This window comes from Wyeomyia smithii, chromosome 1 (genome assembly GCF_029784165.1).
Source record: "Wyeomyia smithii strain HCP4-BCI-WySm-NY-G18 chromosome 1, ASM2978416v1, whole genome shotgun sequence".
NCBI classification, from domain to species: Eukaryota; Metazoa; Arthropoda; class Insecta; order Diptera; family Culicidae; genus Wyeomyia; species Wyeomyia smithii.
Window position 1 is genome coordinate 66,823,344 of NC_073694.1, and position 27,242 is coordinate 66,850,585.

General features: G+C 38.5%; 2 protein-coding genes across 7 annotated transcripts in view; one reads left to right on the plus strand and one right to left on the minus strand.

Annotated features, from left to right (window-relative positions):
* Positions 1–27,242, minus strand: part of LOC129718844 (monocarboxylate transporter 12-like) — a 473,704-nt gene that overhangs the window by 310,991 nt on the left and 135,471 nt on the right. The window lies entirely within an intron of this gene.
* The window catches only part of LOC129718843 (E3 ubiquitin-protein ligase HECW2), an 87,909-nt gene that overhangs the window by 21,804 nt on the left and 38,863 nt on the right, over positions 1–27,242 (plus strand). For 2 of the 3 annotated variants that reach the window (XM_055669967.1, XM_055669969.1), the window contains exon 1: positions 19,001–19,178. The exons of the other annotated variant lie outside the window; for it this stretch is intronic. The gene's annotated coding sequence lies outside the window, so the exon portion shown is untranslated. Of the gene's footprint in view, positions 1–19,000; positions 19,179–27,242 lie in introns of those variants that run through there. 3 annotated transcript variants of the gene reach the window in all.

The following is a 27,242-nucleotide window of genomic DNA, read 5'->3' on the forward strand; positions in this document are numbered from 1 at the left end:
TTACCATATATTACTCAACAGAATTTGCAAATTTTTGCAACGGATATTAATTTAATTTTATCTTCGATATTCACTTAATAATTGTGACCGGATAGTATCGAAAGAGTAAATTCCCCAAATATACACATTTATAGAAGAGTAATAGCCTGCGAATGCTTGTGAATTTTTGGTTTATTTACTAAGATTCATTCAGAATCTCTTTTTACATTTTAAAATTGTTAGCTGAAATATTATTATTCTGAGCTTCACCATAATAAACGTATATTAGCTGTCTTCGTAATACAGTGAATGTAGTTGTAGGTAAATGAAAAAAATTGTCAAGCAAAAAACAAAAATGGAATTATTGATTGCTACAATTTTTCGCTGGAACTTGTTGATAATTTTGTTTAACATAACTTTTTATGTTAGCCAATTAATGAACCTTTGTAAGGGCTTCCATATTATTTTATAAAAAAAAAATGAATTCCATATAAGACAAAACATTCATCATGATAACGTAAGTATCATTGGATTTGGTCTTTGAGGATATAGCGTTAATTCTGACTTTGATGCATTACGAGAAATTCTTGGTGCATCTTCAACAAGTACAATATGCTTACACAAGCATAATATCGCCAATTCTAAACGATATTCTTTCGAGTGTTGTTGAATATATTTCAAAAATAGATTCCCAGGGGAGTCTGAAAATAAAAATACGTACAGTCGCTGAGCAAACACATTGATTCTGTCTGCAGACTCTGTATATTTTGTTTCGAAAAATCCTCTAATTACAGTGTTTAGTCCCACGTCACCATTTCATGCAACCATAGGGCTGTATACCTTGTAGTATTTGGAATGTATTTCTGGTGCTGATTTGAAATCCAAAATATTCGGTATTTTTGAATGAGTTCTATATATTTGAACGAGTAAAATCTGAACTTATCTTCTGTGGACCACACAGTAGCGTCTGGCGGTCAATCCACCGAATGTGTCTTATGGTGGTTCGGCTACCAGAGATAACTTAATCAATACATTATTATTCGACAATATTTTTTTTCTATTTCAACATGCATTAGGATGAAATTGTACCTTTTACTTCAAAACCTGAAGCAATTCTAAAAAATCGAGCTCTGTTGTAGAAAGTATGTTTTGTTCAAAAGATGAATCATAGTTTCATTTGAGAACCCGAAATAGTGTTAAAAAGACTGCCATGTTTACCTAACAATTATCACTATTGAAGTGTCAAGTGTCAAGCACTCAGGCGATACACACCAAACAAGCAGAACATACGGCGTTTTGGAACCAAATTTGCCATGCGTCAAACAGGAGGAAGTTTTTGCGCCATACTGATCATCTCTCGCATTACCTACCACGTTATTCCGAATAGCTAATCGGGTGCATCGGAGCGTTTCCTTTGTTCGGTCTGTAATGTGATTTACGGACGTGGAGACGGTCCGATCTATAACTTGGTACGAAAGCGCTGTGCTTTGAACACTCGGGGTCAAAATATGAAGCGGTGTTGTGATTAACAGGATGTTGAACGAACAAGCAGCTTTCATGGTTTTGAAAGGAAGCGGAAAGACTGTTACATATAGTCTGCACTTAAAATATAAATTCCAAAAAGCATTGATAAAATTTTACTAGAGACAGCGAATCGTTGTGGTAAAGGTATAAGAACACAAAAATGAAATTCATTTGTGAACATTCTCGGGTTGATCTTTTGGGTGTAGTCTTGAATTACCATGAACTGTCCACTGTCGGTGTAGCGAACTAGTTGCCAGAGTGTTAACGGACAAGGACGTTTCGCTCAGTGAAGCGAATTTTTGCTGCGGAGTGTTAGAGAGGATTTTCAGGAATTACTTATGGGCTTGTATTCGGACGGAAATCACAGGACGCATTAAAATTAATGGCGCAGCCTTTCAAGCAATAAAAATAATTTTAGAATGTTGTCGGTGTAGTGAATTATTTAGCTAATTATTTTACTAGAGAATGGATTCAACCAATTAATCATGTACCGCTCGCATCTGAAAATTGAAATATCTACATTATTGATTTATATAAATATTTCCAAAGACACGATGTATCGTACTGGTTATTAGGTTCTTGTTTACGAATTGCAGTACAGACTGTTAGCTACTCAGATTCACCGGGGCTGTTGTGGCTGAGTCATAATAATAATCACGCGTTAGTCAATAGTTGTTGCATTCCAATTATCTGCTTCTGCAGTATTTAAGCAATGGTAATTATTTAGTCATCGAGGAGTCACCCCAACATGCATCCAACTCATTTGTAATATTATTTACTCGTATCAATAATATTATCCAGTGTGTAAGGAGGTCAAGTAAACCATAATTTTAATCATTGCAATCATTATTTCAATGCGTTAGAATATTCTGATTCATCAACGGAAGATCATTAAATGATATGTGATAATGTTGAGTGCTTATCATTTAAAAAATTTCATGTTAAGCACTAGTACTCTTGCTGCATAAGTCGTAAGCGCAATAAAAACGCTTGATAACAGTGAGATACAGTTTGAACAATTATAAACTTTGTTAGAATAATTTCCCAAATAGCGTCAATAGCAGACTCGTGTAATTTACTACCAGTCAGATAGTACTGCGTTTCGATGTACGGCTTGCTGAAAAATTACGTTCGATAACTAATTTCCCCATAACTGTCACAAAAACGACTTTCTTCGTTATGAATGTGAATGAATCCCGTCGTTTGTGGTGCGGAAATAAGGCAAGTAGGCTGCTCGGGTGAAAACGCACAGACTGTCCAACAGCAGTGAAAACAAACAAGCGTCTAATTGTTTGTTTACATGGTCTGTCTGTTTGCACTGCAGAAGCAGTGCTCCTGCTGTTGTTGCCGCTGCGTTTGTTGCTTCGTGAGTTGTCGATAATAATTTTCCAGATTCCATCCTCATCATCGTCGTCGTCGTCGTCGCCTCGAATGGCATCGGACCTTTGCCTGCTTGTGAATATTCCATCAGTGCGACAGCAAGGCAGCAAAGCGTCGTAAATTGCACGTCCATTGAGCCGCGACTTCTTTCTGACTGTGCGCTCTATGTATCCGTGACCTGGAGGCTACAAAGTGCAGAAGCTGCACTCCAGCAGACGGTCCGTCATTAGCCACGCACAAGAACTCGTAAATCTTTGATTTTATTTGGTTTCCTTCTTCCTGTCCTGCTCATGAAATCTAAGTCGTGATTGTTTCTCCGATTATTAGTGTATCAGAGCACTGCCGCGATTGATAGCTCGACATTGTTCGGAAAATCGATTCTAGCAGTATGTGCTTCATATTAAAGTTTATTACCAGAAAGTTATTTGGTTTCTGTATAAACAAAGTAGTTTTATGTATGATCAACTGTTCTTCAATTTGTCCTGAAGTTTGTTTTCCGAAAAGGCACGTAGAACCGTTTTTTTTTTAATTTGGCACAAGCCGTTTTGGTTTGCTTCCGTTAGCCCCAATTTGGAGACGAAATTAGTCTCGGCATTGCAGTAGTCTCATTTTTACAGGATAATTGCGTCTCATAAAAGTCTCTGTCCTGTGGGTTTGTGGCGATTTTAGCACGTACAGTACAGGTGACATGGAGGTGGCTTCCCGAACACGTTGAATATCTTATCAGTTTGAAAATAACCGTGCACACTTTTTAAGTGTTCCGAAACTGTTTTTTTTAAATGACAACATAATAATTTTAGCGTCGGCAAATATTAACAAAACTGTTCTTGAGGGTGTTATCTAGTGTATGACTAAGCAGAGTCACAGAGAAAATTTACCGTCATCATAAAAATGAAAATGATACTGGAGAAGTGTTCTGTTCTATACTGAGTATTTTCTCGAACCAAAAGTAACCTATTTTTCATCAACATTGGAATGGTTTTACTGCTAAGAACTGTGTCATCTAATGACTAGTAGTAAAACCAAAATCCGGTTCAAAAACGAGATATAACCTAAATCGGTTGATCACAAATGAGTTTGAGATGCTTCAATCATTTATTCAGCGTCAATTTTCACTGTTATTTTGTCTAACTTTCATTTTCTCTCGTTCGTGACCTAGAACTCTGGGAGTGAACCATCGAGATCGAGTTCATTTTGACAGTGCGGTATTCAGAGACACGGAAAAAAAAAGAATTCAATAAACTTTTTGAATTGATATGAAACGAAAAATTATGAAAGCAATATAAATGGTTTTGATTATTATTATTTCATTATAAATATTTATTCTGTGCGTGAGATTATATTCCGCGTAAATTCCGAAATCCGACACTTCCAATCTCAGCAAAATAGTGATCTACTACACTATTGCATGAGTATTTGCTTGCTTATTTATGATTTCCACGTCGCTTATTCATCGTATAGGGTCGTACAAAAATTACTCCACTGTCGACGATCATCCGCTTTCGCTTTCACCTAACGCCAGCTAGGATTGTCGTCGACAGCCTGTATGTCGTTTACCAGCTTTTGGCTCCTCGTCTTTCCTGCTGTCCTTGTAAATCCAGTCAATTGCTTCTTTGCAGATTTGGTTCGCACCCCGTCGCAGCGTATGTCTAATCCACTTCCATTTACGATCCCTAATCTCAATTTACATTGCCCGTTGATGGCACCAGCGATGAAGCTCAGTGTTAAAAACTTAATTCTCAGGCCACAAATTGCAGCTTTTGCGTTGTCTCCGTAGATGTAAACTACGTTTCACAGTTCTACTGACATTTGAGTTGGAGATTCGAGTTTTCATTCGTATAGAGATTTAACTTGACCGCCAGATGTCCCGGAGACCCGCAAGAGCACCTCGAGCCTTCCTGATACGGGTTTTTACATCACTCTTGGTACCGGCGTTTTCTGGGTACCAGGATATTGGAAGATTTGTACCTCCTCAACCTGCTACTCTGCTACCGTGAAGCTTGGTTATTGCGACGTTGACTTTGAGACCGGCAGTCTTGAAGCATTCAGCAAAGTTTTCGAGCTCTCTCTGCAACGACGGGCCGTTGGTCGTTGAGGTGCTTCATCGTTAAAGGATTCTAGAGTAATCCTCTATTCGAGGTACGGTGCGAAAGTGCAGAAGTGTTTTTGTATGCCTGAAGGACATTGGGACTAAGATAGTCATTGCGACCGCCATGCTTGTCTTTTCTCCTCAGAAAACCTCTAGAGTGCAGGAGAACATCTTGCACTGCGGAAACAACTGCCGTCACACTAAAGAGCAAACCAACGTTCATGCTAGAAGAGAGCGACAAACGATTTTTATCTGCTGAGCTACCTGAACGCACTGCGGTGAAATCTGAAATCTCTCTCTTGCGAGACAATGAACTATGGTGTACTTTCTCACACGTGTGGACATCACGCACAATAATTACACTGCAGAGCTATCTGCGGTGCGTTTCACAGTTGCTTTCTTGAGCATGGAAGAAGAGGAAAAGAGATTGGGAGAAAAAAAAATAGACTGCGTTGCTCGAACAGCTCGTGCCGGTCGAATTTACTATGGTGTAATTCGTTTTCGCAGCTACACGGGAACTACTTTTTTGCTCGGTAGGTTTTTTGAAGTAGAATACTTCTCTCAGGAAGTTCGGCTACATAGGGATGTGAAATGAAAATCTAAAACCGAAAAAAGTGAAAAATATGTCCAATTTCAAATGCTAATAAATCGGTTAGTATTCGATGGATTTCCTTCGTTCTTGCAGCAATAGATTGGAAAAACTTCTAAGGTTTTTCCCAAATGAAAATAATTGTGTTTTTATTATTCAAACTATTGTACTATTGAAAATATTCAAGCCTTCTCAAAACGAAAAATTTGACATCTGATTGGTCGTTATATGATTGCTTCCCAAGCACGGTCGACAGAGTCATATACCTTGCAATTTAAAATATGCTATTTGGCCTATATAAGAGCCTGTTTCAGCCAAAGCCGCTCATAATAGACAGCGACAACAGCAGTCATCCCTTAGCAGCAGCAGTAGCAGTGCAGTGGATACCAGCGATAGCGGATAGCGGCCACAGCTGTGGCATAGCAATGGATAGCGCACTAGTTGCAGCGGATCTCAGCAGATAGCAGCTGGGCCAGCTGATGCAGGGGCAGCGGATACCAATGGCAGGGTATAGCGGCCACAACTGTGGCATGGCTACGGATAGCGTTGCAGTTGCAGCGGGTATATCGGACCATGAAGCATTCATGTTCTAGAAAATTCACAACACTTGATTAACAAGGATATAACGTCTTGAAAAAGACGGTTATAGTTCGACATCACAGCAAAATTTCGACCTTCATATTCATGTCTACCATCGGCAATATCAAACATGCAACAATCTGCTTCCATGCGACACGGGGACGGGAACATTTTCTTCTTCCAAGCTGCGCAACACGAAACAATACATGTTATTTTGTTGCCTTAATGAGAACTATATCGGTCCGACTCGACAGAATGTCCACAAGAAATCATTTTTGTACATCCGTGTTACGAAACTGAGAAAATCTGTGGGAACTGAAATTGAAGGCGGGCCAGAATGAATAAGAGCTATTTTGCGTACATTAATATCACGACATAGGAATAAAATTTTTCGAACGTTGTAGAATGGTATAACTGGAAATAATTAGGTCACACCTATTTTTCCAGTTATATCATTCCACAACTTTCGAAAAATTTATTATGTCAGAGCGGATATCGCACGCTATCTGACCATGAAGTATTTATGCAATAATTGAATGAAAATCGGCCTTTTTCAAGGCTACCAAATGTATTTTGAAGAGCATAATGAATGGTTATTAATTAACTGCAACTGAAGTTCGATGCTGCTGCAAATATCCAGCAGTGTTTTGTTTACTACGATTTGTTGATACTGTTAACAAGCGGTATATACGAAACAAATCCGATTTCAAACAGAAAAGTTCGGCACGTTCTGCTCACGATGCTGAGTCGGTTTCAGGAAACTCACAACACTTCATTAACAAGGATGTAACGTCTTGAAGAAGACGGTTATAGTTTGACATCATAGCAGGTTTTCGACCTTCATACACATGTAATAATATACGAAAAGTGTACGGAAAAATATACCGTTTCACACCATTAAATTGATTAACCCTAATCGAGAGTATTTCAAAAGCAATCTTTCTTGTAAAAGTATTCTACTTCAACTTTGCGGTAGTGGCTTTGCACACAACCCTCCTGTGATTTTTTTTTCACCTTCCGGACTACTCGCCTACTGTTGTGTATTTCTGCGTTTTCTCTGTAGAGTGATTCACCCTTCTTGTTTCTATCAGATGTGGGGTGAGCTAGAAGTGTGTTTGTCTCTCTGTAAGCTGGTTGAGACACTTTGGAGTGGAGAAAGAAGCAGTGTGGGGAAATCATTTGCTATACGCAGGCACATACTGGAAGGGAAGTGCGCGGTGAATTTTTTCTCCTCTTCATTTACATACTGAGGAGAATGACAAGCATGGCGACCGCTGCACAGATTACGAGGTATCTGTACTCAGTGATGGAGCAGAGTTGGTTGATAATAATCCTGTGTCCCAGTTCGGTATCACATTGTCAAAGAGACAAACGACCTTCTTGGGATTGGAATTCCATACCAGATATGGAGCTTAAAGGTAACGTCCGGAGAAGTAATACCTAGCAAACGCAAGAGGACGAAGCTTGACGGCGGATTTGGAGGTACCCAGAAATGACTCAGGTCCAATGAATTGCTGTGCTGATCCTTGTCTTGAGAGGTAGTCAGCGTTTTCATTGACCTCGTTACCACAGTGTTCATGAACCCAGTACAATATGTTCTGTCGAAATAACTCCCGTGGTGCTGCGCTGCACTTCCAAATAAATTTGGATGCACGTTCGGTGGACTTTAGTGCCAATAGTGCAGCTTAGCTGTTTGAGAAGATATCGATTTTAGCATGCCTGTAGCTACGTTTAAGACATATCTTGGCGCAGACGAGAGTAGCATACGTCTCGGTGTGGGCCTTAGTATATTGTAGTTTCCTTAACACCGGGCCCATAATCTCCAGAGCCAGTGTTGGATCCTACTTTTGAACCATCTGTGTGAAACCAGATGATGCATGATGGAATTGCATTACCACCTCTGCTCCACATATGGCGATTGGTTTCTATCACCTTCATATACTCGCCTGCGAATATTGCCTTATTTTGTTGAAGCCTTGGTGCATCAAGCTCTTTGTTTTTCCTCTTCCTCTTTCATAACATGGAGATGTAGAGGCAGTAGGATAAGCATAGCCTCCAAGGCTGCCGTTGGTGTAGTGTGCATGGCAATTATAATGGAGAGACAGATCAGTCGTTGAACTTTGTTGAGCTCTGCTTGGGTTGTCATTTAGTTTACCTTTGGCTGTCACACGAGGGTGGCGTAAGTAATTGTCGACAAAGCCAAATTAGGCAAAGCCTCTTTAAAAACAAAAAAATAATCTCGGCCGTACGATGGTTATGTAGGACCAAAGAGCTGATTGTGGTTTTAATCCCCAGGTTTTACCGAATAATTGCTGTTGTAGCTTTTTGGCTACTGCGTCAATTTGAGCCGTCCAAATCAGCTTGCTATCCTAAATAATATCCAGGTGTTTGCCTTCTTTACAAAAGTTCCGTTTGGTGAAGCGTACAAATACTGTTTTAGCGGCATTTATGTTTCGCCCCTCCTGAGTGCACCGATTAAGAGTAATGTCTAGTGCCGTCTGACTTCATTTTTTATTACGAACCATTGGGTTAGCCAACATTCTTATAACCTAGCCGGGTTAGGTTGTTTAGTAATGCATCGATCATTGCCCCAACTTCCCATTGTGAACAGCCGTTTGTCCCTGAGACTGTGATTTAAACATCTCCCAAAGTAGCTGTGATTGCTTTGCTTGAGAGCATATTCTGAATCCAGATCGTTGTAGTGCTATGAGCTCTTCTCTTCTGAAGAGCTGTATTGATCGCAGCATACATAGGATGTATTGTCGGAAGCGCCTTCAATATCAAGAAATTCGCTTAGAGCCATCTCTTGATACTTAAGCATTTTTTCGAAAAGAGTCACTATACCATGAAGAGCAGTTTCCGCTGCTTAACCAGGTTGCTAAGCGTACTGAGCTTTGTGCAGTGGTGAGTTCTTGAGGAGCTCATTGCGGATATTCAGGAGTGTAGATGTGAGGTTTATGGGTCTAAAGGTCTTGGGTGGTATTTTACCTTTTCTTCCTACCTTCAGTATGAATATCACCTTGACTTTCCGCCAGCTATCTGGGATATAGCCCAGGGTGAAGCTTGCACGGAAAAGATATATCAGATTGGGTATTAAGACTCCATCTGATTTTTGTAAAAAAATGGGTAGAATACCATCTGGTTCTGAAGACGTCATCAAAGGAACTTGCCCAATTGTTTGAAGCTTCCTTGAACAACCTTCAAGAGAGCAGAATCTAGTCGTTGGCCACTGTACTTTTTGGCCTCGGATGTTCAAATCTCGTCATTCTTGCTATTACCAGTTGAAGCAAATCAAACGTCAACATCAACTGCGAACGTTCTTGACTGTTGTTTTCTGAAGTGTGCTCCCTTGCACGAAAATTGAATCTAACATACAGAGTTCAAGCTCCGGTTTTGGCCGTGGTATATCATGTATGAAAAATATCGATTACTGTTTTACCTCCAATAAATTAAAAAAAAAAACGTAATACAGTACCAATTCTTTTAAACAATCGCGCTAATTATTTTGTAATTTTGTAATAGCAACAGCTCTGACAAGAGTAATAAAGACAGATTTTATGTTTCCATGGTTTAAGGTTTTGTGAAATTTAAAATTGCGGTAGAATTATGCCTGAATTATGAAACTTAAAATTGCGGTGGTTAAAATTGCGGATGCGGATAATGTGAGAAGAGTGAATAAATTATTTGAAAATTAATGCAATCGCAATTAAACATATTTTTTACAAATTACCAATTAAATACTAGCAATACCAAAACCAGTGCATATGCCCTAAACGCTGTCAAAAAACTAATCTAAAAGTTTCCTACGTGCTACTGTCAGTTCAAGCTCGGTATCGACTGATTTCGCGCAAGCAACTCGAGCCCCATTCATCCCAATCTGCGGTAGTTCCTTTCTCTTCCGCAAAAAATGGGCTAAAAGGAAAGACTCAATTAAACCTGTTACGCTCCAAAGCGATCAACTATAAACTATCGGATCGCCTTTGCTTTTGCATACCAGCCTAGCGATCAGCAGTTAAAAATAACTTGCTGGTGCTGAGCTGTACATGAATTTGAAGCGAGTTCGTGCTGGAACATACGAAGTAGCAGCAGCAGCAATTCATCGTCCTCGACCAGACGCTGTGTCTGGCGACCGGTGAGATGCTGTCAGCTTGCTGATCAACACTACTACCAGCAGCAGCAACGGCAATAGCAGGTAATAAGATAACTATGATCGCGACGAAATTCTATTCCCTTTCTCATCTATGGTTACTGCCGGCGAAGGATCGTGTTTTTACTGGAAGAGCAGTGGCTTTGGGAGACAAATGAGAACATTGTTCCGTTTTCTAATCGACAACTAGCCGATGTCTACGGGCACCGATCGGAGAGACTGTAACAAAAACCCTATTATGATAGACAACTGTAAACTGTTACCGAGAAAGGATCTTGTACATTAGTGACATGAAACATTTCTAGCAGCAATCAGCGTTGCTTTTCATGGTACAGAGATTTGATACCGGAGTTCCCTTGTTATGAGAAGAACTTGCATAAAAAATCTAAAGCTGCTTGTTTGAGACACGTTTGCGCATTGTTTTATTTTCTACGAAAAATCCGTTACATTGAAGGCTTGTTGTAACTTCGTACCATACACATCACAACAGCAAAATATCGATAAAATAAACGAGGGCGATTCGACGCAATCTAATTTTAATCGATTGTAAAGCGGTTTATTTTTGGTGCGGAACCACCTGATGAGCGTTCGTCAAATTATAATCACGACGCAGCGCATTCGTGTATTAGGTACAAAATGATTAATCCTCGTAAATGACGACATCTTTTTGCACTGATCGGCTGATCTCACCGATAAAGCAGAAGCGATGACGCCAACGTCATAGCGTCGTCATGGATGTGTGATTAAATGCGGCGTTGAATGAGAGCATAACTGTGATCCAATGTTATTGCGTTGTTTATTATTGGGTGTTTAACACATGGTGGCGGTATTTGTTTTTTTTTTGCGAATTTAAAGTTTTTTTGAACTGATAGTTTGAAATTCAGAGCGGGGGTGCTTTTCATGTCTTTATTCTTTGAATTCAATTTGATACACGCAGTGAATTCGAATTTTGGGATAAGATGGGTAGTTTTACAACTAGAGAGCAAATAGGCAACATCATTCCTTCTAATAGAGTACTAAAAATAGTTGACTTTATTATAATGAGCTGGTAATAGACAATGCTTTTAAGCAACAGACATTACAGTTACATCTGGATTTGTCTTTTTTGCCGTGATTAAGGTTTGTATCTGCAATAATCCGAACACCAAGCTACAAGCGACTCTTTTTACTCAATCAAAAATCAGAGAAGCGTTCCGGTTTGAAGTCCTAAAAAGTCAAGAAATTCCCCAACCGCGGCGGTAAGCAGAATTTGGCGGCGAAAACACATGGGAGAAAAAACATTTCAAATCGCCTGGAAATACGCGAAAATTTAATCGACCATTTTTGATTTGAATGAAACTTTGCACACGTGTTTGGCTTAGCAAACTGAGCATTTTTCACAGGTGGAGAGATTTTTTGCACCCATGAGTTACATTCTAAAAGGACGTATGCCTTTTGGCATAGGTTTTGGTTGTATAGAAAATCTGTCTGAGAATGAGTTGTAGCGAATCGAAAATGCATTATAAAAAAATATACACTGTACAAAAAAAATTGTTTTGACCAAAAAAAATTAAAAATAAACATTAAATTTCAATTTAAAAAAAAGAGTTGAATTTTTTTTTTGTTTTTAAAGAAACTTGACGTTAATACGCAACTTTTAAAAGAAAGTCCAGGATGGAGAAATGAAAAATATTTTTTTATGGTCGATCAATTTTTTTATAAAAACTCTAATTTAAACATTTTACAAAATATTTGTATTCTGATGATTTTAAAAGATGCAGAGAGTCATTTTGAATCAAAAAGCTCTTTGTAGTAAACATTCTAAAGGCATTGGTTTTCGAGTTATTTCTAATTTAAGCTCGAAAAATTATAATTATTTAGGAAAATACACGTTTTTCTTAATTTGTCCATGGTTCTCCAGCAAAAACCATACGTTCATTGGAATGCTTGATCAAAAATATACAATTCAATCTTTGACAACAAAACGATTGGGCGAACGGTTCTCAAGAAAAGAGTGATGAAGAAAAGATGTTCTAAGTGATATACATACATATATATATATATATATATATATATATATATATATATATATATATATATATATATATATATATATATATATATATATATATATATATATATATATATATATATATATATATATATATATATATATATATATATATATATATATATAAGAATCAAGTATTTATTTTCGAGTTTTATTATCTAAGGAACATATTTTTTTATGACATAGATACTTTACAGAACTAGCTTCACCTTATATTTTATATACATCATAAGTAAATGATTCGTCATCTTTTGAAAACAGCTTCGTTTGTATCTTATTTTCTGAAATCGGAACAAAAGAGTAATACTTTTGTGTGGCAGCTATTATTATAGATTTTTTGAAAATATTGCTCCATTCTGTTACTCCTTGTTTATATCCTTCATATTCTACCCAACTAACTGACATTTTTGATCAATTTTTATTACTTTTCTGATTAGACCAATCATACAATACTTTTGCGCTTGTAATGGGATGTTCATGTTCTTTAGCTATACTTGCATTTCCTGCCATTCGTTTTAATATGCCACCAATTGCATCGCATGGGCCTTTACCATGAGAAGTCGCAAAAAATGCCACCCTGCATCGACGTTATATTTTGTTTTGAACTTGCAAAGACTTGCAAAGTTTTTTCTATTTTTATATTGTGAGGCAGCTCCATCAGACATTAATATCGCTTTTTTCAACTCTACTGTTGTTTTCAAAAAACTCATTAGTTTGGCAATGAACACCTGAACCGCAACAGTATCATGATGGAGTACTTCCGATATTATGATGAAGCTGATATTCTTAAGTGTTCCAGATTCTGAATAGTAAACAACGAAGGGATGAATGGTGGCTTGACTATCATTCCAATAACTACACGAATCACAAATTGATAAAGACGTATTAAAATGAGCTTGACTGTTCAATATTTTTAATTTTGCAATAACGTTTTCGTTTAATTTGCGTAAGCTTGATGAGCACCGATGATCAGGAAAGGGTTTACAGCATTTGGGCTTGGTGTATTCCATTTTCACTTTATTCATCTTCACAAAATGCAAACTGTTACTAACACATCTGGAGTAATGCAATCGTATTTATATACGAAAACAGATATTATAGGTAACCCAGTAGTTATTGGTTGCGTACTTTACAAACAGTTATTATTAGTAAACAAGTAGGTAGTGTTGCACGACAAACATATTTTTTTATGAAACATTCGGCAAGGGGGAACGTGTAGGTAGGCTAAGGTTTAGCGCTTGAGTTATTTATCCAATCGTTTTGTTGTCGAAGAATGAATTGTATATTTTTGATCAAGTATTCCAATGAACGTATGGTTTTTGCTGGAGAACCATGGACAAATTAAGAAAAACGTGTATTTTCCGAAATATTAATAATTTTTCGAGCTTAAATTTAAAATAACTCGAAAACCGATGCCTTTAGAACGTTTACTACCAAGAGCTTTTTGATTCAAAATGACTCTCTGCATCTTTTAAAATCATCAGAATACAAATATTTTTAAAAATGTTTAAATTAGAATTTTTATAAAAAAATTAATCTACCATAAAAAAATTGATTTTCATTTCTCCACCCTGGACTTTTTTTTAAAGTTGCGTATTAACGTCAAGTTTCTTTTAAAAAAAAATTCAACTCTTATTTTTTTAAATTGAAATTTAATGTTTATTTTTAATTTTTTTTTGGTCAAAAAAAAATGTTTTTGTACAGTGTATATTTTTTTATGGTGCATTTTTTATTCCCTACAACTCATTCTCAGACAGTTTTTCTATACAACCAACGGTTTCTGGGCTACAATGCTTCGAATAAAACCTATGCCAAAAAGCATACACCCTTTTAAAATGTAACTCATGGGTGTAAAAAATCTCTCCACCTGTGAAAAATGCTCAGTTTGCTAAGCCAAATACGTGTGCAAAAATTCATTCAAATCAAAAATGGTCGATATTCGACCATAGGTCATTTGGCGCGATCTTGCTCATGGTCGAAAATTGCAACGCGATTTTTAAACAAAATTTTCATGCGCCATAATGGACGATGAAATATACGTCGTGAAAGACTTCAAACAAGTTCCAGAATTGGCTTATAACACTGAAGTGGCTAAAAACGATATCGAAGAGTATTTTAGGACACAAAAGATCAACAAAGACATTTACTAGGAGGAGTGTCGACAAAAACGATGGATGCCTTTCTTGAAGAGCCATGATGTTAATCCTTTTTTTGCTCTGAGTTGGCATAATTTGTCAATGGATGTCAATCCTAACTCTCAAAGAAAAGTCTAGCAGTATGCCATATCGTTGTCCGCTATTGATCAAAATTCGCTAAAACAGCACATAGAATCGCCAAAATGATGCTTGGGAGAGGCAAATTGTTCCCAGTGCGCAGCTCCTGTTTTTTTCAATGGTAGCGGGGAAATCTGCGGACAGACACCTGAGAAGAAAACTCAGAGTGTTGGAATGAAACTAGGGGAGAGATGCTGGGGTAGTTACACTCCCCCAAACACTCACTGGTTCCTATCCCGATCCACTAAAACCTCTCCAGTCTCCAGCCCTGGTATTCCCGGAACGATGGTTTAGTATTACGTCGGGGAGTGGCTTTTGTGCTCTTTACTCTTATAACCTCCTAGCCACACGCTGCAGGATGATCTGGGAGTTGGCCGCACAAGCCGCGCTCCAGAGGTTCGTGTCGTCGCACATCCTCCGAACTAGGTTGTCCGGAGTAGTGCCAAGCCCGCTCACAGCCATCATGTCGCTCCTCGCCCTTACAAACGGGGGCATACGAAGTCTCCTCCTCATCCACGCGCTTGGGACACATAGGGGATGCCGCGTATCCAGACCTGCGCAGATATTGCCTGAAGCAACCATGGCTTGACAGGATCTGTGTCAGGTGGAAGGTCACTTCGCCATGGCGCTCCCCTTCGGGATCGAGAATGACCTGCTGGTACTTCGTATGCCCCTTGTGGTAATGTGCTACCCTTCCTTTTACACGCTTACTGTTCTCCTATACCAACGGTCCTCAACCTTTTTTTGTCCGCGTACCCCTTGGCGATATTTTTCATATCGATTGTACTTGGAATGTTCTTGCAGAGTGGGAGATAGTAATGATAGATCATGTTGTGGTAGTCTAGTTAAGGTTCCAATTTAAACTGTAGCTTGTTTGATTGCTACAGTCATGTTTTAGGGGCTAGATTGACTAACAAATGAAGTATTATAGAGAATAATTGCTTTATCCGTCGTTACTGATTTTTCTTCGCGTACCCCCTGAAGGCTTTCGAGTACTCCCAGGGGTACGCATACCCTTTGTAGAGAACCGCTGTCCTATACCGAGCCTCGTTCCTCCTGACAAATATCACTAATTATAATTCCCTGAAGAAGTTTTGTCATGCGTCCTTCTGGCCAGTTTTATTGATAAGAGGGACTTATTTTTTGTTAAGAGGGAGTCACGCAAAGGTATTGTAGGTTTCAGCGTAGAGAAAACGTAACTGGTGAGGAGTATGGAGTTTTTTTTTCTGTATGGATTTCCTCACTGCGACCAAAATCGTTGATCTATTGTGAGATATGCCAAGGTGGTTGCTGTATCCCGCACTTTTATTATTAGCAATATCGCTATTTAGAAGTGGCATGCTCATTATTATTTTTTATCAGTGCTTGTGTGTAATGTGCTACCCTTCCTTTTACACGCTTACTGTTCTTCTATACCGAGCCTTGTTCCTCCTTCCAATTGTCATCAATTATAATTCCCTGGAGAAGTTTCGTTGTGTTCTCTTCTGAACAGTTTTATTGATAAGAGGGAAGAGAATAAACCCAGGCTTAAAATCCTTTTTGACATCGAATGGCCTGACTCTACTAAGATTCGAACCCACGACCATCCGCTTGACGAAGCGGACTCTGTAACCTTGCGATCTACTACCAATGGTCGCAGTGGTTCAGTCTCCTACAGGAAAAAAAACCTTGCGGCTACGCAGCTCCCCCTTGAGTTTCAACACCCCGTCCTACATGACATTCCACAACACCGGGCCCTGGATGATTGGGATGCACATCTGACCCTCCTTCGTGTTGTAAACAAGTAGGTACTCGATTCTGGAAGTAATCTTCCAGAATCTTGTACAGTAGGGATGGGCGATACTGACAAAAGTATCGATACTTTGGTATCGCGATACTTTAATGACCTTCGATACCAGGTACCGGAGTATCGGTTGAAGGAGTATCGATATTCAATGCTTCGGTAGTATCGGTATTAGACCTACAATTTTTTTTCAAAAAGCATCGTTCAGAAGTATCGATACCGGTACTCATCTCTTGCGGTGAGGGTCGATGCCAAAATACTCGATACCGCGATCCTTAGTATCGAAACCATTGGTATCAATGCTAGCATCGCCCATCCCTATTGTACAGCGACATCGGTACATGGACGCTACTGAGCGCGAGTGCTATGGAGTCCCAACTGGCGCTATTGAACGCGTCACGTCGAGCGTGACGATTGCGCAATAGCGTATTCCCCTACTCCTGTCGATGATCATTGCTCGCGTCCTCCGCAGTTCCATTAAGGATGAGATTTTATGAATCCACAGGTATCAGAGCGTGAATGGAAATGTACCGATCTAGATTCTCCGGGGTTGGTGATAAGAGCTTTAAATCACTCAAAGTATTGCCCATCGCCTGCTACAACTTTGCCCCTTTTTTCTGCTCGAGATCGAATACCGTTGCAATGGAAATGTTCATCTTTTGAGGCTATCCACGAATCAAACCATGAGCAAAAATGCCGATCAGCCAGACCGTAATAAGCAATAATTTGACGGTATAATATCGGAGAAATATGGCGGGTGAGGCACAACTTCCCAGTTGAGCGCTTTTATGTCAGTTTTAACAACTTTGGCAGTATGAGGTCGAGCTTTGTCATTCAGTAAGATCATTTTTTCGTATTGTTGTCGCTTTATCGCATCAATTGAAATCGATACCGTTTCCCAGCGATCGATGATTTCGTTGGGTTTCGTTCGCAAAACCTTTGAATGCAGCATCAGATTCTAAGAAGAAATGCATTATGTATACAAAATATTTTTCGGAATTGATAAACTGGATCTATAAAATCTATACGAAAGGTCCACTTTTGTAAAACTTTTTCCAGTATTTCGGCCTGAATATCGCCAACAACACGTGTTATGTTGTTTTATAAAGCTTCAAAAGTGTTTTCAGATTGCATGATCCGGGTAACTATCTTACAGGCAGGCCTGGATTTGAGGGGGGTGCAAAGGGGGCAAATGCCCCGGGCCTCCCGATTGAAGGGGCCCCATTAGTCCTAGGGCGACCTTTTTTTTGCTCGTCACCTTCCAGAACGATACCTCTAAATCTTTTAAGAAAAGAGGGCCTCACAAACAAATTTGCCCCGGGCCTTGCCTCGTTGAAACCACATGTCAATCACGTTCAGATCTTTCAATCTCGGCAATAAAAAGTCACGGGTCATGCATCGATATTGTTCGCCGTTGACGGTAACCTTCCGTTTTCAAACCAGGCCATAAATCATTGCGAGGTGATGGTTTAATGTCCAACAAAGTAAAACTGATGTGAAATTCGGTAATAACACATTTACTAATTTTACTAGGTCGATTATGACGACCATAAAATGACCGTAACAAGTGTAACTCATTATTCCCAGAGCATGAATTTTGATAACAAATTTCTATGATTTTTTAATTATTGTTCGTTTGTAATTCTTTCCATAAATAAATAACATATATAGTATATTGAACAATGCTGACTTTAACAGAGGTACACAGATAAGATAAAAAGGTTTTCAAAATCGCCCTTCAGCTATGAAACAATAACGTCCTAAATTAAGAATTAATATTCTTGAGTATAACCAAATCAAATTAAAAAAAAAATTGAAAACAAATCCATGAATTTTCCCACCAAGTCCACCACTTTCCCTACAGCTCAGTGGTCATTCACCCAGAAAAAAACAGTTTAGCAAAACATCGTCATTCTGAAGCAGTACCATAGCATCGTCCCATTTTATGCAGATTTTCAACGACCGCACCTTTCTCTTCTAGCGCCTGCTGTGCGCTACTAGTATTGATGTCTTTTTGCGGAAATATCCATCGCACCCATTACTGCAGGAAACATGCATCATTGCAGCTGGTCGGTATGATATCATACCATTCGACACGACCAATCCAACCCCGCGGGCTGGGTGAGCAGTATTTGAGCGCAACTTACGCTTTTACGCGCAATACGTGAATGTACATGATGCGCGCGCGGTATACTAAAGTGACGGTATGTTTACCATCTGCGGCAGTGTGGCGCCCCTGGGTAGGACTGCGCTAATTTGCAACCGAGCTCGCACTCTCGGGCGTAATTTCTCACTCTCCGCCGTCTACTCGCGGATAATAAACCAATATAGTGTTTGAATGGCGCAAAGAAGAGACCAGCATAACAGACTGACAGCATGTGAGTTGTTTGCTTTGTCCGTTGAGGCAACTGCAGCCGTTCGAACGGCTGAACATATTTATGAGCTGTCTGCACAGGCCGGCTCGCGCACTGTCAGACTAAAGTTGAGTCCGCTAGTTTCAGTGATCGAGCGCACTTGCTCGCACTCGGCGGTTTGTGTTGCTCGGCAGCTAAATGGGTGTTGGACTGGGCGTCTCTCTCACGATTCGCAGCTTCAACAGCACTCTCTGTTATGTTTGGGGTCGATCGACGGTGGCGTTTGTTGTCAGTGAAAATGTGATCCTCAAGCAGCGAGGATCGAGTCGAAAACCTCCGGGACTCGGGTTGATACCGGTGAAAACTCGACTTGTGTTTTGTTTCAATTGTGTTGCCATTCGGAAGGAGGGCAGTATGTGACTGGTTTACTGGTAATATTTTTTAACTTTGTTGTGGCACCTGCTGTTGCGGTGCAAGGGTTTTAAAGAATTCGAAAAATGTGCAGATTCAGCTACAGAACCAACCACGGTAGTGAACGAACGTAAACAAAAAACAAGGAAACAATAGCGTATCGTGATTGTAAACAGATGTGCTTTTCGGTATGAGACCGCAACGAAGGGCGTCGTGAGAACCGAACGAACAAACGAGCGGTCGCAAATCTTATCAGCTGTGTTGGGTCGGTGCTTGTTTGATTGGAGGGTTTTGTGCTTTCTTGTGTTCTGTCTGTGTTGATTCCGAATTAGAATTGACGCATGTGGTGACAATGTTCTTTGCTGATTACTGAGTGGGTGTTTGGCCTGTGGTCGGATGAAATTGGTCGTACTGTTGATAAGGGCTCGATCATTATTCGATGTCGTGGTTGAGGGTAATTTGTTCGTTTATCTTTACCCTAGCATACATATGTAAACTAAAAAAGGTGTAGAATTGTTTTACTTGGAGTAAAATGCAAATAACTTGTTTGCAGAAAATTATTTCCATTGTTTCAAGATTCAGAGTACCTACAGTAATTTTTTTCACCTTAGTACATTTCTATGTCTTATCACGTAGAGTAAATGCATCACTCAACTCGACAAATCATAACCATCCTGATCCTAATCATTACAATGACGAATAACATTAATCACAAGTCAGAAGCCAGGACGCTAGGTGGAATAATAAATATGTACGTAGTAGGGTAACGGGGGTATTTTGGCCCACATGCGTATATTGGCCCACCCGTTAACATTTTACGCATTTTATCTGATAATTTCAATGAATATTAGAAAACTATGCATGCAACATTGAATAACACACCTAAGAACCATACTACACTATAATTTTCGGCGAAAAACTGGCTCTAGGTAGTGTTATTTTGGAATTAGTTCATACATTTTCAGAGTCATGGCTGAGTCAACCCAAAGTCAAGAAGAAGTGGTAATATACAAGTCAACGTCCGGAAGCTATTGTATCAAATATGTATGCTTATGAAACAATTCGTTGTTGTAGTAACATCAATAAAATATCATAGAAACAGTTTGTATACTCTAACATGTTGGAAAAAGTTGAAAAAGTGGTTAAACGCATGGCCGAAATATGTTTCCCTCTTTCTGAAGCGAACATATTTTGGCCATGCCAAGTTTTGACATCTCTTTGTTTACCGTTCGGCCGTTGCACGTGAACAAAGATGCAGCTTGTGACAATTTACAGGTGATTACTTCTTAATTTATCACATTTAACGATATGAAATTGGATGAGAATGCCTGTCAAACCACTATAAGCCAAATCATTTCATTTTTAATGCCTAAAATTTACAAAAATTCACAGCAGAAGGATGTTCTCCTCAAACCCATTATTTTTGCTCTAAAAATACCGATGATGATCTCACATATAATTAGGTCGAACTATTTCCATACACGTCTCTAGATATAAAGGTGGGCCAAAGTAAAAATTTGGTGGACCAAAATATGTTTTTAGTACTTCGTAGAAATATTGATATCTCTAGGATATTTTTGAATATATTGCATTGTTGAACGGTGTATATTAAAATAGACACTTAGCTTTTAACAATGGTATATTAGAGTAGGTATTTATGTTGAAAAATTGTGTTTGTTTTTAATGAACTGTGCGAACACTTCCCAAAGCTGGCCAAAATACCCCCGTTACCCTAATAAGACTAATGGTAGTGAAAATTTGTGTTGTGAATCCTTGTCTGTAGACAAAAGAATTGCATATATATGAATGTGTCTTTTTATAACAATTAAGCTATAAAAATACTTAGCAATAATATTTTCTTTTTAAAGCGTGGTTTGTTAGTATCTTATCTACTACTATATTGGTGAATAATGAGTTTGTGTCGCCAATCACAAATAGTGACTTCTCAACACTGTTAGAAATTTGTAATTTTAGTTGTTAAGATTTGTTTGCTTTCGCAATTAGGACTTATCGTTCGTAGGGATCCGAACCTACTTGTCAAGAAAAGGAAAATAAACTTATAACTAACTTAATTGCTAACTTATTGGCTAATAAGTTAAAGTTAAGAAAGCTTCTCGTAGCAATTGAGGATTGCGATTCGTTTTTTTTTAATCTCACGTCACTTAGATTGCTGTGACACATGATATTCTCAAAAGAACATCTTAAAACAACTTATCATCAGAAAGGGAATAAAAACAGTATTCGTTTGCATATGTGGTAATTTTTTAAAATTCTTGTATATGATTTTATATAACTCTCAATGAAAACAACATTGTTCTCTGGTTTCAGTATATTGCATATAAAAAGCATACGTTTTCGAATGTTGCAAGAGTTTTAATGTAAATGGATGGTAACTTGTTCAAATATCGATTTTTATAATAAAATCCAAAGTTCATGACCACCAACTGTAATGTATGCAAAAGAAGGACGTTTATTTTCTCTCTTTATAACGCCATGTTGAGTAATTTTATGAAGAAGTCTTTTATAAAAAAGAATTTATGAAGAATTAGAACAATTTTGGTGAATCAGGTTTTTTGATTCGTTAGGTACCTAATTTACAAAACTAAAATGGGATTTTTTTTTTTCAAACTTTGTGGCCGCTTGTGCAGCGCTACGTAAATTGTTTGGGGTAGGGGGGGGGGGTTGCAGTGTCGAACGTTAGTATTGTTACATAGGAGGAAGGAGGCGCCTTATTAAATCTCGAGTTTTTGCGTTACGTAATTTGTGTAGCATGCCTAACGAAGGGATCATAAATTTGATTTCCAAAATGCGGTCTTTCTATTCAATCAAAATGGATTTTCAAACCAACATAACGTGAATCGTTTTTACTAACTTCATGTGAATGGCCCAGTCTTATGGGAGTTGCTCTTAGTTGGATTTTTCAGAGTGCTAACAATTTCTTGGATGATATGACGCAGAAACATGTTATAGACGTTCCGCGCAAACTTGGATAACACAGTGCAACAAAAATTGACTTTTTTTCTGCCTTGGTTTCTATATGTGATTTTTTTGTGTATTTTTATGCTAAACTAAATTTCCCCGAGTTCGAACATATTTCAACTTAAGGGGCAACAATGGCGCCGTTTTGAATTTTTGAAAAACCGGTAATTTTTGATGTTTTTTGACGCCATTTTGTTTTAAGACCAAATATCAAAATTCTAAGTGCTTGTCCACATATTAGCATCTTTCTATCCATCTTTAAAAAAAACAGATCTTAAATCGGACAAAAACTGAGCTCAAAACGGTAATTCAACGAAACCGGTTTTGGCATGGTTTTAGTATATTTCACAAAGCAAAATAATATCGAGTATGTCTGAGCATTAATGGTCATGCGCTAATATCTAAAAGTGGTAGTCAAATTATGTCTTATTTTGAGTAAAAAAAGTCTCAGAAATCGAAAGGTAGGTGTCTGATCTACGTAAAATGTCAGCAGATAACCCTTTTTTTGTTTTGTAGGGGAATTGGGGCAAAATCGACATTTTGCTGACGTTTTACGTAGATCAGACACCTACCATTCGATTTCTAAGACTTTTTCACTCAAAATAAGATATAATTTGACTACCACTTTAAGATATTAGCGCATTACCATTAATGCTCAGACATACTCGATATTATTTTGCTGTGTAAGATATCCCTTTCCGACCGAGCCCACACATTTGTGTAGGTAAAAAATGACGGATAACAGAACCAAAATCGGAACAATTCCCATATAAAAACACTTGCTTGCTCCGGTTTTTTATTTTTCGTAGCAGCTGCGATGTTGACACTAGCGTTGTGAGCAATAAAACAATGAATAGGACGATCAAAAAGCGAGAGAGAAGGATTTGTTTAAGTCACCTTCTACCTACGCAATTATATGGGCCCGGTCGAAAAGGGATATGCTAAAACCTCATTTTTTGTCCGATTTAAGATCTGTTTTTTTTTAAAGATGGGTAAAAAGATGCTAAAATGTAGACAAACTCTTAGAATTTTGATATTTGGTCTTAAAACAAAATGGCGTCGAAAAAATTAAAAAAGTTCCGGTTTCTCGAAAATTCAAAATGGCGCCGTTGTTGCATGTAAGTTGAAATATGTTCAAACTCCGGGAAATTTATTTTCGCATCAAACTTCATCAAAAAATCATACATAGAGGCCAAGGCAAAAAAAATGTTGCACTGTGTAATCCTTAGAGTAGGGCGTCATTATATGGAAAAAAAGAAACTTGATAGCATATAGCCAGAACCAATTTTTTTGTTCTATTTGGATCCCCAAACAATCCTAAATTGAACAGAAGTCGATTATTTTGTCACCGTTTTTCGATGCCTAACAACTTTGCCTAAGACACTAGGGATCTAGGATGTCCCTAAAAAATGCTATGCTCACTATACTTTACTTACTTACTTTGTTGGCTAACCGGTCTAGGGCCGAATGAGTTAGAGATGTCCAGCTTCTTCTGTCTTGGGAAGCCGTTCCCCAGTCTCCTCGTACACCAGCAGATCGTACATCTTCTTCCACCGCGTGCGAGGTCTACCACGGAGTCGATGGCCTTTTCCTGGTTTTCTACTGAGGATAGTTTTTGCGGCTCTTTCGTCAGGCGTTCTGGCTACATGTCCAGTCCACTGAAGCCTGCCCCGCTGTACTACCTTCACTATATCTGAATGTTTGTATACGTGATTCATGCGTCTGAGCCACACTCCATCTTCCAATTTACCGCCAAGTATCTACCGCAGAACTTTACGTTCAAAAACTCCGAGTAGGTGTCGATAATCTTCCTTCAGCGGCCATGCTTCATGTCCGTAAAGGGCCACCGGGAGTATCCGCGTCCTATACAGCGCTAGTTTTGTGTGAGTTTGCAAACTACGGGACCTTAGCTGGTTACGTAGTCCGTAGAAGGCCCTGTTTGCAGCTGCAACTCGTCGTTTCACTTCACGGCAACCACTTCAAATTGTTCCCCACTACGGAAATTCCCACGCTCCTTCCCATGTACGCTACCTTGTACTTTGTTTTGGTAGAGTAAATAACGAGTCCCAATCTTGCTGCTTCCCTCTTGAAAAGCACGAAGGCCTCCTCCACGGCCCTACGGTCTATACCGATGATACCAATGTCGTCCGCAGAACCAAGGAGCACGTTTGCTCTTCGTACTGCATCTTCAAGGGCGATGTTGAACAGTAAGTTAGATACCGTATCCCCCTGCTTGAATCCATCTAACGTTACGAACGCGGCTGATGTCTCGCCAGCTATCCGCACGATTTCGATCCCTCCAGCGTCACCCGAATCAGCCTAATTAGTTATGTCTCAAAACCGTGTTCCAGCATTATCTGCCACGGCTCGTTTCTTTTCACTAAATCGTATGCCACCTTTTAATCTATACACAGGTGGTGGGTCTGCAGGTTATACTCCCGGAAATTATCGAGGATCTGTCGCAGGGTAAAAATTTGATCCGTCTTGGAACGCCCCTGTCGAAAACCAGCATGGTATTCGCCAATAAAGGATTCAGTTACGGTCTCAATCTGAAGAACAGGATAAGGGAGAGCACTTTAATGCAGAGTTGAGCCACGTAATGCCTCGGTAGTTGCAACAATCCAATCGATGACTCTTCTTATAGGTAGGGCATATGAGGCCTTCCTACCAGTCGACATTTGTTCATCCGCCCACATCCTTAGTATTATCTGGTGGATCGCATAGTACAGCCGCTCGCTTCCCGCTTTTAGAGGTTCGGCCGGGATACCATCCTTCCCAGCGGCCTTGCCGTTGCTTTAGCTTCTCAAATTCGAAAATGTCAAATGCTGAAAAATTATTTTTTATGTATAGACCTAGACTCGGTTGCTTGATCCAACTGAGTGTATGAACTCAATACGACAGGTTACTTTGGATGGAAATCCTACTGACGTCGGTGCTGGCAGAAGAAATGATTTTCAGAATTTAATTCGACATACTCAACTTCGGACAGCTCCTTTTTTGGACATCCTAGCTCTTCAGTGTCTTTGGAAAAATTCTTAGACATCTAAAATACTATACTTTAACGTAATATAGTGCATTAATAAAACATTACTGAGCTCTCTAGAAAGAGAACTGCAAAAAAGGTTTTCCAATTTTCATGCAAATTTGAAATTCATGCGATCCGCCAAGCAAAGACAAAACCAATTGACTTCCCATATATTCAGGATTGTTTGGGGCCCCAAAAGAAACCAAAAATACTTGGTGCTGGAAAATCGATCACTTTGCACCATCATAATAATCATAGTCAGATTTTTATGTTTGTTTACAGTGAAATTGATTATTAAATAATTAAATTCCAGCATTCTATAACCAATTTTTCACATGAACGAAAAATATAGCATATTTATCTACGTAATGAAACCGTTAAAAACTTCCTTCAAATTTAGAAAATAAAAAAAAAATTAAAAAAAAACAACAAGTATAACGACTTCTAATTCCCTAACTATTCTAGTTTAAAAGTTTAGCAGTAACGGGTGACAGGTAAAATTTTGTTTTTCACAAGGCTGTCATCGCCAAAATCACGTCAATTTTTCAAATGCATCTCCTAACCCGGCCTACCAACTGTTTGTACTGCCTTCCAGTTGTGTTTGTCCAGTGTGTGTTTGTGTTGTGTACACTAAGTAACCCAAAATTTCTAGAAAAAAATTCGAAAGGGCGAAACTGAAGCAAAGTTGTTAGGTGCATTTTATGTACAAATGGGGTCGCCTGATTGTTCAGGAACGCTTGTGTTCTTGGCGTGATGCCATAATGATTTATCTTGTCAAAACCCATACCTTAAATCTGCATGGTGTTTTTGAAGAAATGTTTACCAAATTTTCTTCAAGCGTAAATTCCAATACACATCTTGATTGATAGCCAAACCTCTGGGCTAGAATCATTATTCAGAAAGTCATTTTGTGTCCATTAATTTGTCCGGTCTTCTAAGAGCTTCCTTCCGAATTATTGTTGAGGTTTGCAGGCAATTATAGACAGTCGAAATCGAAAGATTTTCGCCTTTAAAATTGTTTACCGTGTACTTTTTGCCAAAATCATTTTGCAGTTCGAGTTCAGTTAGAACTGCACAATGCACTTGTGCAATGCTTCCTGTTTCGACGCCATTTTGAACAAAGGTGAGCATGCATAAACAAAACAGAAAAGTGACATAAAGAGGAGAGATAGAGAGAGGGAGAGAGATAGCTTACATATACTTACTCTCATTCCTTACTGAGCGTGTTTGTTGTTGAGTAAGAAAACTGCAAAAAAAATTCAAAAGTTTAGTTGTCACCCGTTTGGAAAATTTTATTTGACATGCTTTGCCTATAAATAGTTGTTTTTCTCAAAAAATGAGACTTGGAACTTATTCTTCGATCAAGAATATCAAATAAGGAGAGCAATATCTGAGGCTTAAATATTATTTTCGTTGTTTGACGTTGTTTATCAAAGATATTCCTTATTTTTCGTCTCGAAATTATTTATTTTTCGCCCTTTTCTTGGCTAACTTGGATAACCGTAGACATAAAAACATAGTAGGTGTAGAAAACCTTTTTTGAATTTCTTCTAGAAATTATTTTTTATTCTATGAATTTTTTTCATTCCTTATTTTTTTGCTCTTTTAATGTTTTACGTACCTGGACATTAGCTCAAACTCTAATTTTTCTCACCACTCATTAATGATTCCTTTCGAACTGCGTAAAATTTGTTTTCATTGTTGAATTATTACTAGCATATGGAAAGGAATGTCTTTAAAAAAACTTTCAATTATTTAAAAGTATCTTGAAATCTCGAAAGATTGGAAAGGAGTCTTTCGTTTGAACTAGAAGTCCCTCTAAAACCGTTCCCATTGAAATTACACTCTATAAATGAATAAATGGTTAATGCACTTTATTTGCTTTATTTTGTGGCGAAGCTGACATTATACAAGTCAAAAATAAGCCGGTAAAGATGAAAATTATTGGCCAATTTATCCAAAATATTATTCTGCTAGTTTGAAAAACAAATAGAACTGAACAAAACTTATAACGCGGTCCCAATATTAATAGGTATCTGAAGAAAACAATATAGTAAATGTCTAAAATAGAGCATGGTCG